General features: G+C 43.7%; 1 pseudogene across 1 annotated transcript in view; it reads right to left on the reverse strand.

The window, feature by feature from the left end:
• Positions 1-748: 748 nt before the first annotated feature.
• The window catches only part of LOC309859334 (contactin-associated protein-like 3B), a 35,750-nt pseudogene continuing 21,305 nt past the window's right edge, over positions 749-15,193 (reverse strand). Inside the window, exons 9-11 of the transcript in view lie at positions 5,676-5,906; positions 5,296-5,449; positions 749-939 (exon numbers count right to left, since the gene is read on the reverse strand). The product of the transcript in view is annotated as a contactin-associated protein-like 3B (transcript). The remainder of the gene's footprint in view (positions 940-5,295; positions 5,450-5,675; positions 5,907-15,193) is intronic.

The raw sequence follows: 15,193 nt of genomic DNA on the forward strand, positions 1-15,193 counted from the left end.
CAGCCAAAAAAAAATGTTTTTTTCTAGGTTATTAGTGCATTTTTGGCCCGTGGGCTTTGGTTCAAATGGAGATAGAAACGCACTCCCAGAACATTGGAGAAGCACTTCCCGACTTTAGAAGCATCTGCAGGTGATTGATAGAGGAGGCAAAATACAGATTTGCATGCAACACACAACACTAGGGTCCAACTTTGACTTTTATAAACTTCCAGGTCTCATTTTTTTTTTAAAGATTTTATTTATTTATTTGACAGACAGATCACAAGTAGGCAGAGAGGCAGGCAGAGAGGGAGGGAAGCAGGCTCCCTGAGCAGAGAGCCCAATGTGGGGCTCGATCCCAGGATCCTGAGATCATGACCTGAGCCAAAGGCAGAGGTTTAACCCCCTGAGCCACACAGGCGCCCCTCCAGGTCTCATTTTTAAGAGAGTAGGACCACAGCTCACATCCTTGTTCTCACTTCAAATGCAAAGTCATTATGCAAACCATGTGTGAATTTTCAACAATCGGGCCAGAGAGTCAGACACCACCGCACAGGGGTTAATGGGCACTGCTGAGTCCTTCTACATACACAGGTCATGAAGCATCACAGAGCAGAGTCTCCCAGGACTGCATTTGAGCAAGCTGACAGTGCTGCAGGATGGCCACCTGTCCGGGGGATGGGGACGTGGGGGGCTTCATCTTCTGGGAGTCCCCTTGCTTAGCGAGAAAGTCCCATCACCAGAGCCTGAAGTGAGGTGCAGCTGCCCTTCAGAAGTACTCTCTCTGGCTCTCACTGACTGAGCTTTTCACATTGACCTCACTCTTCAGAGCTGTCTCAGTGCTGTCTCCAGCCGGGGGAACAGTTGACTCATTTTTTTGGTACAACCATCTCTGCTGATAAATGCGTGTGGCCATGGCGGTGAGACAGAGCAAGACAAATACCACCACCGCTATCACACCTGGTGAGAGAAGGGGGAGGCACAGTCAGAACACAGACTTGTAACGTGCAGAACTCACATAGCTGATAGCAAGCTCACGTACATCACACGTGCATCATCAGGAAAGTGGGCACTGGCCTACTGGAACACTGAATTCTAAGTCCACACGTCCTTTGGATACAGCAGTTCTTTGCCTTTAGGTTAAAGATCTATTGGCCTAGCTTTCACTTGGTGTCTACCTGTTAAAATTCAGAACCACAGCATGGCCTCTAGGTCATGCCCTCACTTCATGCTAACAAGCGGGCACGTTTTCATTATTTTAAAAGGATGGAGTGTATAGACTTGTCATACAGTAATTAAGTACTTATGTACAAGTACATTTAAAAGATCTGCTGCTGATATTCTGCTGATTTACAGTTCTGTGGTGAGTACACCAGTTCCTTCTATGAGGCTAAAAATGTTTCGTGATCTCTGCTGCTGGGGGCCATGCCTTGAGCATGATCCCCTTCTTTTGCTGTGTGTAGGGCCTGTGGCTTGTTTTTAACCAATGAAAACAACAGAGGTTGTCGCAAATGGCATAGTATATTTGCGACAACCTCTGTTGTTTTCATTGGTTAAAAACAAGCCACAGGAATTGGGAGGGAGACAAACCATAAGTGACTCTTAATCTCACAAAACAAACTGAGGGTTGCTGGGGGGAGGGGGTTTGGGAGAAGGGAGTGGGATTATGGACATTGGGGAGAGTATGTACTTTGGTGAGTGCTGTGAAGTGTGTAAACCTGGTGATTCACAGACCTGTACACCTGGGGATAAAAATATATGTTTATAAAAAATAAAAAATTTAAAAAAAAAAAACAACAACAGAGGTGATGCGCTGTACCTAGGTTATGTGATTATGGTATGTGAGATGGTAGCACCTGTCTTATGGAACCATCCCTCTTCCTGCTGGTGGTAAGGGGGCAGGCAGTCATGGTGGGAGTCCATATGGGAATCCCTACATGGCACGGAACTACAGGTAAACTCTAGGTGCTAAGGGCAGCCAGTGAAAATCGAGACGCTCTCGGTCCTACAGCTACAAGACTCTGGATGCCATCAACACCCAGACTCCTGACCCACAGAAACTGGGACATACTAAAAAGGAGTTGGGTTAAGCTCTAAGTGGGTGGTGATCTGTCAGGCAGCAGTAGATAACCGATATACCACTATATTAAAAATTTGTAGAAAGAGAGACAATGTTCAGCAACAGGGAAAGTAGATTATTTGGCATCTTTTGCTGGTAATGCTTTAAGTACTGAAGTGTTAGCTGTGTCAGTGCATCTCAACTTTGGCTGCACAGCAGATGATAGCTCAGAATCTTCAGTGGGAGGCTTGAGCACCAAGTATTGTTTTAAAATTTCCTCTGATTTTTTTCAAGGGCTGTCAGGGTTGGGATGGTCAGATGAGGCCTAGAGGGGTTTGCTCAAGCTGCCATATTCATTAAAGAATGAATGTTAATCCATACCGAAGCAGGGAGGTACCAAAACAGCATCCATCAGTCAAACACTTTTAAGATGGCTGACACAGGCATTGATATTGCAGTTAGCAAATGTTAGAAAATGCATTCCTTTTTAGTTAACTGAATCCAAATTCGTGTTGTTAAATGAAGATTCTTCACTATGCTCTGGGACAGAGATAAAGAGCATAATGGAGCCCAACAGACTCGCAGCTCAGTGGGTGCCTCTGGTCACAGGGATTCCTGATCAGATGCTCAGAGCCTCTGGAAAGGTTCTTAAATACTAACAAGTACAACAGTCAACATGTTCACTACACCTTGTACCTCACCTGAGAACAAAGAGTTGTCACTTTAATTACTCTTAAATTTTGTTACAGGACTTCTCTTTGAAGAGCTACATTGTATCCAATTTTAGTGTCAGGGACAGGAACTCAATAACAGTGACCAGGCCACTTGGTTATCCAATCACTGTCACTGTTATCCTCAAATACCCAGGATGTTATTGTGTATGTAACTGAGTACTAGCTTGCTCATTCTCTGAGACTTGGTAGGGTTCTAGAGCAACCTCTGTCTTCATTTGCTCTCTGAAGAGTCGGGGATGATGTGACTAATGCATCTGATGCCTTCTATAACCCTCCTTTCAGCAATCCAACTGTGAATGCGTTTGTGACAATCACTTAGGTCTGTCTGTCTCTCCATCCATCTACACATCTGTGTCCTTCTCTGCCTGTTCATTGACATGATGGATCTCATGGCAAGAAAAACTCCATGATCTCCGGTGTTCCAGGTGTGAACATGATTTAGGTTACTTCCCCTTCCTATATTGTTCCCTTTGTTTGCAAGAGGAGAGGTGATGGAGCACAGCACGTGAAGAAATCCACCTGCTGGGGTGGTTCTTTAACCGGACTAAGTACTTTACATGTGGTGCGGTCTGGGGTCATTTGGACACAGGGCTGAGGATTCCACCCAGGATTCTACACTGCAGCTCAGTATACTTGGCAGTGGACAAACCACGCGGCACACAGCCACCACACAGATCAAAGGCAGAGCTACGTGAGTTACCTCCCTAACACCCCATGTGCTCTGATTCTCCCTCCCGTCTGTCAGGAGCTTCAGCTGAACCTTAGAACAATGTATTACTTAAAATATAACCCATGGGAAATTTTACTAGTTACCAAGCACATTTAGACATAGCCTTAAGAAAAACACATACTGGTAACAGGCTGTAGGGTAGAGGACGATATACGGCATTGAAGCTGAGCAGCTGGGAATGCCCGGCCCGCTCAGGGTGGAACGCCACCTGCTTCATTTTTCCGTTATCTCCCCTTTCCCCCAGAAAGCACCTGTGGCTACTTAGATAAGTCCTCTGAATGTGCTTGTTCAACTATATACTGCTTGTCCAGACATATTTTGCCTTCCTTCTTTGTTATCTACAGGGCTATGACTAATGTTTGGCCTTCTTTGGCTCTTCTGTTGGTTACTGTTTCTATCTAATGAAAGCGGGATCGAGGAGTTGTTGGGGACAACAGTCTTTTCTACTGTTGTCCCCTGCTCCCTTTCTCTTGCAGCTGACTTGTTTGTGCCTCATTCTCCTCCCGTTCATGGACTGGAAGTGGCAAGGAGCCAAGCAGGATTTTTCAAGGGGAAAAATATTGGTGCAACTTACTTACTTTGTACAACTTGCCAATGATATTTAACCAAAGGCAATACAGCTCCAGAGACCACGCCTTCTATTCTAGCACCAACCTATCATCGGTGCTCTCTCTAAACATGGCACCAACCATGACATTTTGCATGTTTAGACTTTGATTCCTATTTCGAAAACATGAATCACATTTAAGTTGATTTATTTTAAATCGGCTTTTTGCTTTATACTGAAGTCTTCTCACTCAAAATAAATGAGAACAGGATTAAGACTTGATTTATATTTTAACACAAAAGTAATCCTTTTAGGTATACATTATGAATAACATATATGTTTCTTTGTTCCTGGAGTTGTGAAATCAGGAGATCATATACCTCATTCATTAGAAAAACAGAAGCGATTACGATAGGAATGGGCAAGTTCACATTCTTACACAGATTTGGTCAGCGCGTAAAAATATCTGAGTACCTTCCTAATAGTCTGGAGAAAACTGACATCTTGATGAACAGAAACCAAGGGGCAGATGCAGTCTGGTCTGCCTGAAAAGTGGACACCCACCTGCATCCGCCAGCTTGGGGCTGACCTCCCTTATCTGGAATAGCCATGAAATGGAGAGCAGCTCACTCCCTCTCAGCCCATAGAGTTTACAAATGACACATTCCTGTAGTCTAATATAAGCATTCTCTGAATCATAAGGAGGAGACTTGAATATTCATTTTTTAAAGCAGGCCTAAATAAATTCTGTTTCAGAGAATACAGAGGGAGATATTTAAGATGGAATAGTTACTTTACAAATACAAATAAATATATGTAAATCTAAGATAAGATTGACACCAGAAAACAGTTCTGCATATTTATGTTTAGAAAAATCTTTAGGTTGTTCTATCTTTATGTTTATGAAAATGACAACTTGCACAGTTTAGGTGGTTCTAAACTCACCTAATGCTTTACTTTTAATATTATTTTTAAAAGTTTTGGGCGAATGGACTGAGAGGTCTTGGCTATTTTGGATCAAAGAAGTAAAGGTGAATATGTCATATATGTACATGATCTCCTGAGTGATATGAATGGGTATTTTCAAATGAAAAACCTTATTACTCTGTAGTTCGGCAACTATCCTTTAAAGAGTGTCTCGGTCCTACCATGGGTTCTCTCCACTCAGCACCCCTGAGCCCGGGCAGAGGCTGACATCGGGGCAAGCCCGTGAAGAATGCCTGCAAAGGGGTGTCCCGCCATTGACCTCGCCCCTCAGCTCGGACTCCTGGACACGGGTTTATGCCCGCGGTGACAGTAATGCCAAAGACCAGGTCGTTCACAGCCCTGTTACCTCCAATGACAGCAGGGTCACTTCTGTCAGCGCTAAGGGCTCACCCCGTCTGTCGGTCCAGAGCCACCTACAGCAGAGAAAGGGAGAATGACAGAGGCAGAGGGAAGAGGACTTTGGTGACATTCGCAAACATCTGACAGGAGAGCAGAGCGCGCTGCGCGGGCGGGAAGGAGCAAGAAACCCAGACCAGAGCAGGGCCGCGCGACCCCACCGAGGGCCTGGGCAGCCCCGGGACGCAGACGGGGTGGAAGACCGTGGGCAGCAAGCGCCACTGCGGGCGGAGGGGCACGCACCTGTGCCACTTGCGATTGGGCGTTTGGCCTCCCGCGCTGGGGCTCTGGTCCCCTTGGACTCTGCGCACTGGGAGGCAGCGGCCACGTGTCCGCGCAGGGTGACCGCGACGGGGCCGCCGGGGCGCAGCACAGCCTTGAGCGGAGTGGCGGGGCCGAAGCGCAGGGCAGACAGGCAGCCAGTGAAGCCGCGCGCGCCGGCCCGCAGCATGTCCGGGTCCGCGCCGGGGGGCTCTGCGGGCAGACAAGCGGGGCACGCCTTAGGGTGCGGGGGGCGCAGGCCTGGCCCGCGTCTGCAGGGCCGCCACCAACCGACCCGCCCTCCAATCCTCTGCCCTTCCTCCCGTAGGGCATGACAGGCAGGGCCGTCCCTGCGGCCCCTGTTAGTGACCGGCAGGTGCCAGCTCTGCCCGCGGGCAGGCCGTAGCGACCCCGGGTGCAGTCCCGCCCAACAAAGGATTCCACCCTCTGCTGTTGCCCGTTTCAAAGATCACGACAGTATTTTGTAACAATCTGTGGCCGGTTATCCAGGCGGTCGCAGTGAAATGTCACCCGCGTGGGGACAACAGTGCTCTGGGAATAATCCCTAGGGCGGCTCTAACCTCCCCATTTACACTTGACTCTGGCCCCTGTTCTCAGTCCCACAGAGTCCCCACCCCAGCTGCCTTTCCCCAGTCACAGCGGTGGGCTCTGCCCCCTTCCCCCAAGTCTGGGCTGGCTCCCTGTCCTAGTCCCTGACCTGGCTCAGATCTGACCGAGGTTAGTTAGCGGGAGAAGGGCCGCGACGCACCCATGAAAGCAGAGCACCAATCCCTTCACCTCGAGGACGATTAGCCCCTACACTGCACTTGCTCAGTGAGCCCCAAATATGACCCGGCGCAGTTACGTGCAGGCTTCGGACGTTTCATGGATGCGCAGGGAAGCCGCCTCAGTGTGGGGACCCGCGGCATCTGCATTGATTCCCTCCCTTCTTCAATGTGTCCACTAGTCCACCAGTGTGTCCATCTTCTCCAACCAACCATACACAGCAACCAAGAATTCACCCGGTGCCTTCCACAGGCCGGCCACCGTGTGGGTTCATTTGCAGAACTGAGAATTTAATGCTCGCAATGTAATACCACCAGTGTATTTATTCCTGCTGGAAGCCAGTTCACATTAGATTTCAGAAATATCTGAATGTCTCTCGCGTGGGGCGGCCTGGATCCAGGCTGGTCACAGGAGCCCCCTTTTCAACAGGATATTCTCTCTCTATCCTGCCAGTAGCTTTTGGACATGTTCGTAATTGCTGGCATAAAGGGAGGGGTAAATGGGGATCGTTACACTATTTTTAGAATGAATGCTATACCTTCCATAGAATAGATGCGTGACTCTACAAGTCTTTTTGGTTAGCGTGATAGCAGGTCTTTAAGTTCACCCTGAGAATCTCAGCTGTGATCCCTCCCTCTTGATGTTGTGGATAAACTCTTAGGGGGTAATGTTTACTTCCTTTGAGTTTTTGAAGGGTGCTCTAAGTGCTATGTAAAAGACCTCTAAAAGCAACTAAAATGAGGGGCATGTTTACATTGTTACAATCCTAATAAACAACTCTCTGAAACACACAGCTTTCTTGGCCAGTCTGATTATATGAGGCATCAAGGAGGCTTATGTATGATGAATTCCAGGTAGATTCTTACAGTGAAGTAAGCGAGCTGGAGACAACTCAGTTGAAGGATTATTTTAGGTTAAAGAGCTCTTCTGGGGCACCCGGGTGGCTCTACTGGTTAAGGGTTGGCCTTTGGCTCAGGTCATGACCTAGGGGTCCTGGGATTGAGCCCCTTCATGCTCCCTGCTCTGCGGGGAGTCTGCCCTTCCCTCTCCAACTGACCTACGGCCACCTCTAGCCCTTATGCACACACTCTCTCCCTCAAATAAAAAATAAATAAAAATAAATAAAAAATAGAGTTCTTTACAGGTCACTTTTTTTTTTTTTTTTTTGCATTCAGACAATATATATTCATTCCATAAAGAAAGGCATCCTTGCTTGAATATACTTAAAAGAATATCAAGAAGAACTAAAATAGGAAAATGCTATGATAGTAACATAGGACTACCACAATGCTAAAATACTAAAAACAAAAACAGAACACCACAGGCCAATTAAAAGTCCCAGCCACTGAGCCAAAAGAGGAACGGGACAACACTCGCTTTCCTGGTCAAAGTCTGACACGAGCGCTACCAGGCTAGGGTCACAGAATCCTGGGCAGACATGTATCTTACTAACTAATTGGACTAACTTTGTGAAATTCATTTTAAAGGTAAATTTAAAAATGTCTATAGGCAGTGCTATTATTCAAGAAAGGAGTGCCAGTACAAGAACTTGTACTTGACATTTATACATACTTGTGGATTGTGGGTATGGGCATGTGTGGGTGGGCTCATGTGCGCCCATATCCTGTTATTAACCCCATAGCTGTAGCCATGACTTTGTATGCGGATGGGGTACCAAGATGCATGCAAGTTTACTGCTCACTGCTGCCTTCGTATTTTCCATCCTAAAGTCATGCTTGTGATTCGTTTTTTGACTGGAATAATTCTCTAGTATTTTCCTTAGATGGGAGGCACGGTTCATATTTAATCTCCATCCTTCCTTGTTATTCAAAATATCTTTTTTTAACCTTGTCAAATACATTATATATTAGATGCTTGCATTGTGGCTCATTCCTCAGCCATACTAACAATGATCCACATCATTTTTTTATCCCGCTGTAACAAATGAGAAGTTAGATGCTGATGCCACAATCATTATGTTTTCATTGTAGTAACTTCTGCCCGGAAAGTTTGGAGGACTTTTCTCTGTGGGTTTTGCAATTTGGAAATTTTCCCAATTGTATGCCTTTTCTCGTCAGAATTGATGCGTACTTTCAATCTGCAACTCAAGTTTTCCTTTAGCTCAGAGAATTTTTTTCATGCATAATTACTGTCTTTGCTTCCAGTTCTGTTTCTGGATCTCTAATTATCCCCATTAGGTTTTCTCTTATTTCCCTTCTAATTTCTCTCTCTTAATCTTTTTTTCTTTGCAGTTTGTAATATTCCAGACCACTGTCTAATGATAACCAGTGATGATTCTCTCCTTCAGATAACCCTGTGAAATTGTGAAAACCCGTATTTACTTTAACCCCCAGAGTTGGTGTGTGAGTTTTTCAAGTGTCTTTGAGTGCCAAGTCTCATCGCAGTTGTGTTCTTCTTCTTTTTTTTTTTTTAAGATTTTATTTGTTTATTTGACAGACAGAGACCACAAGTAGGCAGAGAGACAGGCAGAGAGAGAGATAGAGAGATGGAAGCAGGCTCCCCGCTGAGCAGAGAGCCCAATGTGGGACTCGATCCCAGGACCCTGAGATTATGACCTGAGCCAAAGGCAGCGGCTTAACCCACTGAGCCACCCAGGCGCCCTGTTCTGTCTTCTTTAATGGCTCTATTTTGATGTGGGAATTGTAGTTGTTGTCTTCAGTCCTCCTCCCTGTCTTCTTAGGGGCAACATCATCTTTTTAGCTATTGATTTATTGTTCTGCTAATGAGAACTCCGTGGATGAGGATCTTAGACGGTATGGGGGTCCTGGCAAGCTAGAGGCTGCATCTTTTCTGTCCCATACCCGGCAGCGTACCTGCAGGTTCATGATCTGGCCCCAAACAGAATGTAGGAAGAAGTCTCTCTCTCTCTTACCATGGCAGAAGGAATATGGCCCAACCATTCAGCCCATCTCCTGCTCCACGAGGAGCACTGAGGATAGGTATAACCATGCTAAGCAATGCTGACCTTCCCTCTGGAAGTCAAACCGTTTTTTTTTTGTTTTGTTTTTTAATTCAAGATAAATGACATAATTAGAAAACGAGTAGAAGACAGACTTTTCCAGTCCATCTTTCCAACAATTCAGAGATAGGAGGCCCTGATTTTCAGAGTGAGAAAGAAGTGAGTGAATTATTCCTTCCTCCCTGAAACACAGGCCCACGGAGCACCAGGCTCTCCCAGTGCTTGCAGCTAATACCAGAGAAAAAATCAGGGGGTAATCTGGTGCCCTATGTGCTCAGAGTGAGCAATGCTAGTAGGCACTTCCTGGAGCACTAGTCCTTAGTATATAATACAGACTCTTTGTGTAATGACAAGTAGGCAATCCCCACCACTCTTTCACCCAACAAGATGATTACATCAGAACTCCACACAATCGCTGCTCTTAGTTCCTTAGTCGTCTTCACAGTTGTGCAGCCCCACCCGATGTGTCTCTGCCTGTTTCAGCAGTCCTGAACCCTGAGCCCTTCCACTTCTCTCCCCCCACCTCCCATCACACCCTGTCCTGGAACACACTCATTCACACTTCAGAATAGACACCCGGTTACAACTCATCACTCACCATCACTCACCATCACTTCTCCCAGCTGTGTGTGCAGAAGAGGCATTGGCAAAAGAAATGAATCTGTAATACTTTTTTTTTTATATTGAGATACAATTCACATACTATAAGACTGATCTTTTTAAAGTATACAATTCAAGGGGATTTTGTATATTTACACAGTTGTAAAACCATTACCAGTATTCACTCGCAGAATCTTTCTATCTCTCCTAAAGAAAACTAGTGCACATTAGACTCCACATCCCATTCCTACCCTTCTCCAGCCCTGGGAAAACATAAACTTCCTGTTTCTATAATTTACCTATTCTGGACATTTCATCCAAAATAAATCACACAGTAAGTCACTTTTGGTATTTCTCCTCATTTATTTAACATCATGTTTTCACCCATTTGTAGCCTGTGTTGCTACTTCATTACATTTTATGGCCAACATTTCACTTTTGTTTGTGGCACACAGTGAAACACTGGCATGAAACATAACACTGTATCACTTAGTGGTCAGTGGCTGGGGCTATTCCCATGCTGGGTTATTAGTGGAGAACACAGCTACAGGGATTTACGCACACCTTTTGTGTCTGGACATATGTTTTCAATTCTCTTGGGTATATACCTAGGAGAGGTCATATGGTAACTCTGTGTTTAACTCCCAGATAAACTGCCAAACTGTTTTTCCACAGTGGCTACACATTTTACATTCCCATCACCAATGCACAAACACTCAAATTTCTCCACCTCCTCCACTTGTTATGGTTTTTTAGTGATACCTTGTGGTTTAGATTTTCATTCCTTTGCTGGCTAATGATCTTGAGCATCATTTCATATCAGTTTTTGGTAAATCTTCAAAGAAATGTCTTTGATTTCAGCCTTTGACCAGATCTTTTGACCATTTTTAAATTGGGTCATTTGTCATTTTGTTTGGTTGTGAGAGCTCTGTATATACTCTGTAAAAAATTTCTTATAAAGTTGGAGCAAACAATCCTAAAATTTGTATGGAATCAGAAGAGACTCTGAATTGCTAAGGAAATGGTGAAAAAGAAAAACAACTGGGGGCATCATGTTGCCTGATTTCAAGCTGTTCTACAAAGCTGTGATCCCCAGGTCAGCATGGTACTGGCACAAAAACAGACACATAGACCAGTGGAACAGAGGAGAGAGCCCAGATATGGACCCTCAACTCTATGGTCAAATAGTTTTTGACAAAGCAGGAAAAAATATACAATGGAAAAAAGACAGTCTCTTCAATAGATGGTGCTGGGAAAATTGGACAGCTATGTGTGGAAGAATGAAACTCAACCATTCTCTTATGTCATATGCAAATACAAACTCTAAATGGATAAAAGACCTCAACATGAGGCAGGAATCTATCAAAGTCCTAGAAGAGATCAGCAGTAACCTCTTCGATATCAGCCACAGCAACTTCTTTTAAGATATGTCTCCAAAGGCAAAGGAAACAGAAGTGAAAATGAACTTTTGGGACTTATCAAGATCAAAAGCTTCTGCACAGCAAAGGAAACCATCAAAAAAACAAAGAGACAACCCATGGAATGGGAGAAGATATTCATAAATGACAGTACAGACAAAAGGCTGATATCCAAGATCTATAAAGAACTCCACAAACTCAACACACACAAAACAGATATTCATGCCAAAAAATGGGCAGAAGACATGAACAGACACTTCTCCAATGAAGACATACAAATGGCTAACAGACACATGAAATAATGTTCATTATCACTAGCCATCAGGGAGATCAAAATCAAAACAACATTGAGATACCACCTTACACCAGTTAGAATGGCCCAAATTAACAAAACCATAAATAATGTGTGTTGGAGAGGATGTGGAGAAAGGAGAACCTTCTTACACTGTTGGTGGGAATGCAAGTTGGTGCAGCCACTTTGGAAAACAGTCTGGGGATTCCTTAAGAAATTAAAAATAGAGCTACCCTATGACCCTGCAATTGCACTACTGGGTATTTACCCCAAAGATACAGACATAGTAAAAAGAAGGGTCATCGGTGCCCCAATGTTCATAGCAATAATGACCAAGGTTGCCAAACTGTGGAAAAAACCAAGATGCACTTCAATGGACAAATGGATAAGGAGGATGTGGTCCATATATACTGTGGAGTATTATGCTTCCATCAGAAAGGATGAATACCCAACTTTTGAGCAACATGGATGGGACTGGAAGAGATTATGTTGAGTGAAATTAGTCAAGCAGAGAGAGTCAATTATCATACGGTTTCACTTATTTGTGGAGCATAACAAATAGCATGGAGGACATGGGGAGTTAGAGAGAAGAAGGGAGTTGGGGGAAATTGGAAGGGGAGGTGAACCATGAGAGACTATGGACTCTGAAAAACAATCTGAGGGATTTGAAGGGGCGGGGGTTGGGAGGTCAGGCTACCAGGTGGTGGGTATTATAGAGGGCATGGATTGCATGGAGCACTAGGTGTGGTGCAAAAGTAATGAATACTGAAAATTTTATTTTCAGTATTTATTTATAAAATACATAAAATTTTATTTTATGCTGAAAATAAAAAATAAATTAAAAAAGAATCCAGGGCAAAAACTCCAGCTTCACTCTTCTTTTCAAGATGGTTTTAGTTAATTGGAGTGCCTTGCATTTCCATATGCATTTAGGATCGACTTGTCACTTGGACTTGGATCGGAATTGTATTGAACCTGTAGATCAATTTGGAGAGCACCACCACCTTAGCAATGTTAACACTTCCAGTCTACGGACATGGATGTCTTTCCATTTGTGTGAATCTTCCTTAATTCTTTCCAGCAGTTCTTCATAGTTTCCAGGGTATGTGTCTCACACCTCTTCTGTTCAAGTTATTCCAAGGTATTTTATTCTATCTGATGCTACTTTAAGTGGAATTTACATTTTGGTCTTCATTTTGTTTTTGTATTATTCATTGCTAGTATAAAAATACAATAAATTTCTGTATGTTGATCTTATATCCTTGCTCCTACTGTGAACTATCTCTATTAGCTTTTTTCATGGATTCCTTATAAGATCCCGTTCTGTACAAATAGACATAGTTTTACTTCTTCCTTTTCATTCTGGATACTTTTTACTCTTTGTTTCTTGCCTTGTAGCCCTCACTCAAACCTTTACTACAATCCTGAAGGAAGGTGGTGAGAGTAGACATCCTTATCTTATTCCTGATCTTAGGGAAAGATTTCCATTATTTTCCATTAAGTGTGATGCCAGGCATGGGGTTTTTTTAGCTGTCTTTTTACATGCGAGGAGGTTTCTTTCTATTCCTACTTTGTTTTTTTTTTGTTTGTTTGTTTTATTTTATTTTTTTTTAATGAAAGCACAGTGGATTTTTTTCAAATGCTTTTTATGTGCCTATTCAGACAACCATGTGGTTTTTGTCCTTTATTCTATTAATATGCTGTATTACATTGATTGTTTTTATCTGCTGACCCAACCTTAAATTCCTAGGATAAATCTTATCTGGTCGCATATGACAATTTGTTTGTGTTACTGGATTAGATTTTACTGGATTAGATTTGCTAATATTTTGTTGAGGAACTTTTCATTTGTATTCATATTCTGAAATTATATAAACTTTTGTGTCTTCCACCCTATGACTTTCCTCCCAAATGAGATAAATTCTTAGGCAGAGCACAGCAAAGACAAAACATACATCACAGAAGTCAATGGAGCTTTTAGTATCTGAACTGTAGTCTGTCCATGAGGGCATCAGTAACCCCCACATATTATTTATAACCCAATTCTAATATATGGAGTTCCATTTCAACACAAGATCCTTCAGTGGGTTTCTTTTCCCCACTAAGGTTTAACTGCATGACTGTACTGACTTGAACTACATTCAACGTATTGCACTCTTTCCCAGGAGGGAAGAGAAAGGCACATCTTTACTCTGCACCCTTCAAAAACAGATTTTTGTTTTGGTATTTTGGGGATATTTGCTATTGTTGTTCTTTAATGCACAAAAGACAAAATCCACAGAATACCATTTACACAAAAGCCTTTAGAGAGATAAAACCTAATGAAAATGCCAGGACATCTTACTGGGTTGTTGTATTTTAAAGCTCTCATACTTCAGGGTTACAGGTCCCATCCAAGTCAAGACTGGACAGAAAATTAGAAACCTAATGATCTGCACTTAAACTCGGATTTTACTGAAAATCTTTTATAGTAACCTGGAGCACTTGACCTGAGTGTCATTGTTAATAAGACCACTGAAGAATGGGAGCTCATCAAAATAAGTGGAGGACAGCTTGCCATAGCTTGGGACAACTGTTGAAAGACCCCCCCTCGTCGTTAAGTAATTAACTGCTCTTTTGTTGTGTAAAAGTACCCCTCCTCCCCTTGCAATGAAAAGACCCTTCCCCCAGGGTTGAATTCAATGTAACTGCTCTTTTGCCTTTCTGTAACTCGCTTGGCTTTTAGGGCATGACACTTGACTCCTGTTTGAACAAGATACCCTCTCCTAATAGCCAGGGCATGGTCTCGTAGGCAAGGGGGCTGCATGGTCACATAGATAGGATGTCTTTCTGCTGAGTAATAAGGTCAAACTTCCCCTCTTTGTTTCCCCTTCCCGCCTTTCTCTTCACGCGAGGGGGGTCTTCCAGGGCCAATCCACTAACACCAAGTATGCCTTTTTCAAAAGTTCAAACTGTCCACCAATCAGTTGCGCCCCACCCAAAACTTGTTTGTACCTGTCCATAAAAACCCGGCACCACCCTAGCCGGGTGTGCTCAGCTAGCAGGAGCTGCTGACCACCCGCAGGCGTGCGCTGACCACCCGCAGGCGCCTGCGTAACAATAAAGAACCTCTTGCTGATTGCATCCTGTGGCAGTGTTGGATTCTTGGGTAAGGGGATCCGCGGGTCTTTCACTGTCTTTGGAAAATGAATAGCTCTTCATTAGCCAGTCTCTTGGTCTATTTTATGCAACTTTATGAAAAGAAGCTCAGCTTCTATTTCCCAAATCTGAACATGAAATAGTCATCTTCTCGTAGTTACTGCTAAGGAGAAGCTATCCTAAATAAAGTTACCCAAAACACGATAAGTGTTATTAGCCTTTGATCAAGATGTGTACCTCTAGGTACAGATGAAATGAATATTTATAATTTTATTAGACTCAGTTG

This window comes from Mustela nivalis, assembly GCF_964662115.1.
Source record: "Mustela nivalis genome assembly, chromosome: 2".
Classification (NCBI taxonomy): Eukaryota; Metazoa; Chordata; class Mammalia; order Carnivora; family Mustelidae; genus Mustela; species Mustela nivalis.